The sequence below is a fragment of the Triticum dicoccoides genome, chromosome 6B, assembly GCF_002162155.2.
Source record: "Triticum dicoccoides isolate Atlit2015 ecotype Zavitan chromosome 6B, WEW_v2.0, whole genome shotgun sequence".
Taxonomy (NCBI): domain Eukaryota; kingdom Viridiplantae; phylum Streptophyta; class Magnoliopsida; order Poales; family Poaceae; genus Triticum; species Triticum dicoccoides.
Window position 1 is genome coordinate 57,587,531 of NC_041391.1, and position 5,287 is coordinate 57,592,817.

Here is a 5,287-nt window from a genome sequence, read left to right on the forward strand (position 1 = left end):
GGCTTCTCTAGACCTAACTTAACGAGCATTTCATGAAATTCACACTTGCACATAACTGGTACTTAAGATTGCAATACAAATTTGCTGAAATATTGAAGAGACAAACTGCAAGGAGAGAAATGGTTGCTATGCTTCTTGTCTTACAAAACATATATTGGCACGGATGTGGCGGCAAAAAAAATCAACTACGCTATATCATCGCTTGTTCATGATGAATCTAATGATCTGACTTGATATTATAGACGTTGATAGTTTTTCCTATACAGTTAATCACATTATGGAACAAAGGGAGTATTAATTTGTAGTTTATTGTAGAGATTTTTTAGCAAGGTGTGAGGCATGTGGACAGAATGCACCTTACAAGCCCCCATTTATAACATCACAAGGATTATGAAGTTTGTTGAACATAACTTTACAAAAAAAAACATGTGTACTTGCTTACCTAGACCGAGCATGTTACAAATGGATAAAGAGTGGATAATTTATTCATGCCCTTATGGACTTATACCATCAAAGAATAAAATAACAAAAATATGCAATAGAGAGTTTAGTCTCTGTTATACTTTTAGAGCTGAAATAAACATAGGGGCTGGAGGAAAAGTGATATCGTATATACTTTTAGAATGTGCAAAGAAAGATGGTTACATAAACGAAGGGCATGTTATAAGGACTATAATGTTTCAAGACTCTTCAGCATGCTAAAAAAATCAATAATTATCATGTATATAGGTCATACATTTGTTCAAAAAATAATAACTATTAAGACGCTTGCCCACGCATTTTCTTGTTATTATAGCAGGAGCTGATATGATTCTGGTCATTTGCTTAACATAATAGACACTGGAATTTTCTTATTGGAAACTGAAAATGTGTACACAGCAGTCAAAGAAAGAGTCAAGTACTGAGAAGTCACTGCCTCTGGTGAAGCAAATTTCCAGTTTGCCCAAGCAAGATCCTCTGGTAGAAGGGACTCTTCCTATACTTGTCGCTGCTAAACTACAAAGAGTTTTTGGAATTAATCAGAAAATGTTATTGAAAAGCACACTAGGATATTTTCTATCTTCAGAAATAAGGATGCAAAGCGGGTTTCCGATAAAGCCCGCTAAAGCCATGAACTAGAACAAAACTGAACTAAAGCAACGATCAAGATTGAACTGGCTTCTTGGTTTTTAACTACGAGCAGACATATGCGGTGTGGGGCTTGCAACACAAGAAATGCACAAAAATATATAGGATGTAGGAGTAAAGCCTAGCTACACTTTTAAAATAATAAAAATCTGAAGCGTATTTCAAACTTATGACACAAGAGAAGGATGAACACTTGTATCTAGAGAAAAATGATATCTTGCTGTTCACATGATTCAGCACTTCAGTTTTTTTTTTGCAGAACAAGATTCAGTATTTCGATGACACCTTTCATCCATTTTAAAAGGAAGCCTCTTTGCTGAAACTCTTGCTGGCATTATTACTGCCCGTACAGAACTACAGCCCAGCTGAGCATCCGATGTGTTCGTGGGCTTTCACTCGGAGGCTACATGTGCAGGCTTTGACATTGTGGCGTCTGATCCGACTCCAGCACTTCCCCGCACGAGATGGGCGACATGTCGCCGGCGGCGGCGCCGCTGGAGGACGAAAACCTACTCATTGAGATCCTCCTCCGCCTCCGCCGTTGCCGTCCTCCCTTCCCCGCGCATCCGCCGTCTGCAAGCGCTGGCGCCACCTCGTATCAGACCTTGGCTTCGTGCGCCGTTTCCGCCGCCGCCACCGACGTAGCCCTCCCCTCCTCGGCTGCTTCGTTCCACACCGCGGAGGCGTCTCCTTCACACCTACCATGGATTCCCCGGATCGTGTCCCCGCCGGGCGCTTCTCCTTGCAGCTCGACGAGGGCTACCGCTTCTGTCTCCTCGGCTGCCGCCATGGCCTTGTGCTCATCTCCAACGATTCACGGAAGCAAGTCCTGGTGTGGGACCCCGTCACCGGCGACCAGCACCACATCGCCTTTCCCCCATGGTTCGACGGGATTACAAACTCGATTCATGGGGCGGTTTTTCGTGCCGCCGGCGAGGTGGAGCACTTCCAGGTGGTCCTGCTACAGGACATAGTTGATGAAGATCATTTCCGAGTGATCGCCTGCGTTTATTCGTCAGAGACCGGCCGATGGGGTAATCTTATTAGCTTAACACCAACTCAATCCTCGGCTTATTGTACGGGCATGCCAGCCGTGTTGGTTGGGAATTCCTTTTACTGGCGTATTGCTGGGAAGTTTTGTGCCATTCTCGAGTTTGATTTGGAGAGGCAGAGCTTAGCTGTGATACAAGTGCCAGTTGATAAAGAGGATGACTTCACTGTTATGCGGGCCGAGGGTGGTGGGCTAGGTTTACTCTCGTTGTCAGACTCCGCTCAATTATGGAAGAGGAAGACTGATTGTGATGGTGTTGCATCATGGGAGATGAGAAGAACTACTGAACTGGATAAGCTACTTTTCCCGAATTCAGGGGAGGCTGCGTACCCATTCATAATAGGGTTTGCAGAGGAAAATAATGTGGTGTTCGTGACAACCGGTGTTGGTGTCATCATGGTACAACTTGAGTCATTGCAATCCAAGGAACTTTGCATGATTGACAACACTTGAGATCGAGGTGTGGTTGCGTTTTATGTAATGGTTATGAACTAGAAAAATACGCAGGTAATAGCCTTCACAGTGCCGGTATAACAAAACCAAGTTATTTTTTTGACAATTAGTTACTATTTCTCGATTACCAAATAGATTGCTTTTGGTATTGTGGGCTCTTCTCCCTCTAGCATCTCAGCTAGCTTTGCTGCTGGCTAGCCAGGACTTGAGATCGAGGTCGCAGGAGATAAATAGGGCCTGGGATAGTGACGAAGCTAGATCAAAGAAGGGGATTTTTCACTCATTCGTTGATTAGCCTGCTATATTTTTCTTCTCCCTGTGCCCCCCTGCCCCCCTCCCCTTCTGTTCTCCCTGCCCATGTATATATATATCCTCTCTCGTGTAAATAATCTCTTTTTAAATTACTGTCAGGGCCTCCCATACAGTTTCTGCTTAAAAGTTTTGTTTCTTATTATGCCATGAAAGTGTAAAATGGTGGCCTGCATTTTGTATTGAAGGAAACATTAATTAATAAAATGATGTATGATCCCTTGCTTGAGGATTTTACATGATAAATTATACTAAATCTAATTTGTTAGTGATTACCTAGCTCATGCCTTCTTAAAAAATGCTTATTAGCCACTGACCAAATGTTTCTGCTTTTCTACTCATGAGCCCATCATATGTCCATGATAATAGAGAGTATTCCGAATGATTTGGTTAGGGCCTTTCACATCCTCTCCAATAACTTTAAGTAGTGTTGTACTATCAATTATTCTTTCGCTGATTGTTTACCTTAATTAACATGTAGCAATTGCGTTTTGTAGTGTTCTTCTCCCATGCTTGTGTGGTGTTTAAGTAATTCTTATGATCTGAGGAAAGTTTTCCTTCCAGTGTCTTGTTTAGTTTAGTTTATGTCACAAGTTCTGCTTCTGTAGCAAAGATCGGCAAATTCTTTGTATAATAATTGACCTAAACTTCATTACATATGCAAGAACGATATAATTATAGTGCTAGTGCATAGCTGCATTGCAGTTTTTTTCTTTTCTTAAGATCGATATATAGCTGAATGAAATATAGCTGTAGACTCAAGTTTATGTGTCGTGTGCACCGTGCAGTATATTTTTTTTCAGTTTGACCATCATAGGAGACTTTATACTGAACACATGAGCAAAGTTATAAGACTAGATTTCTCAGTAAACTACTTTCATCACGAGTTACAGATCTTCTTTTTAGTAACATAATAAGGAGTTCTCATAGTGTTCTTTTTATGTCATGCAGTGTAAAAAACAACATCTCTTTTGTAACAAAGGAAGTATTAATTAATAAGATCCTGTTTTGAGGATTCTGCTGGTTGAATTTGATAAATTTCAATTATTTAGTAGTTATCTAGCTCGTGCATTTGTTAAAAATATGCATATGAGCTAGAAACCTAATGTTTCTGCTTTTCTACTACATGAGTCCATGATAATAAATAATATTCCAAATGATATGGTAAGGTAAGTGTTTCAGCATTTGCCTCTATGGGAGTTATTTGGACCATTCTTAGCCTCTACCATGAAAAGATGGTGGAAATAACGGAGAATGTGCTAAGAGTAGAAGTTGGAGGTGTGCCACTACACCACAACTTAGCTACTGATATTCTCTGTTTATATTACTGTTTTTTTTCAACAATGCTTAAATCATTCAACTTTGGCAATTTTGGTACAATTTCCTTATGCCAAAGCTAATGTTTACTGTTTGGATCATTAAAAATAACCGAGGTTGCATAACTTTAACGTCTTCTCCATGGATGAATAGTTCAAAATGGTTTGACTAATGACATTGCTTGCTCCACAGGTACCTAGATTGTATTGTGGTTGCTGAGATGCAGGAATTGGCTTCTTTGATATGGGTTTCTTCCATTTTGTATGCTTCACACAGAGATCAACCCTCTACATTGTATCCAAAGGTCAACTCAGAAGTGGAACCATAGGATTTATCGTCCATTGCAAACTTCCCTCTGTTATCTTATTTCTGGATACAATTAGACAACTATCTTGATGAAGATACATACTTGCTTTGGTTAATTGACATTTATGATATATTTGCTTTATGCTTTCCAAGCTAGCTTGCCTGTATGATGGTCTTTTGCTTACATCATGTGTGTTTGTGTGTGAGGTCATGTTCTCTGTTTATGTTTCATCATGTTTCCATGTTGTATTATGCCAGGAGATTTGACGTCTTATTTCTGCTTATTTATATTTTTTTGAATTTTTATCTGATTTTGGCTAATAAATATTGGATTACACATGCCTTCCTGGTGCCATTTATTACTGCATAGCCAGCGTTTTGACCAGCAATGGTAGGAATGCCATGCATGCATGTTTCAAATATTCTGTACTGATATACTCCCTCTGTTCCTAAATGTAAGTCTTTGGAGAGAATTCACTATGGACCACACATAGAGCAAAATGAGTGAACCTACACTCTAAAATGCATCTATATACATCCGTATATGGTACATAGTGAAATCTCTACAAAGACTTCTATTTAGGAACAGAGGGAGTACATAGTTAAAAAAGGTGCGCCTAGGCTCTAGGTGATAGCAAAATGGCTAGTGCTTAATGTGCAGTTTGGTCAGAAAAGTGCAAGGCGGTGGCAAAACATACAATTAACGCCTAGCTTTTTTTAACT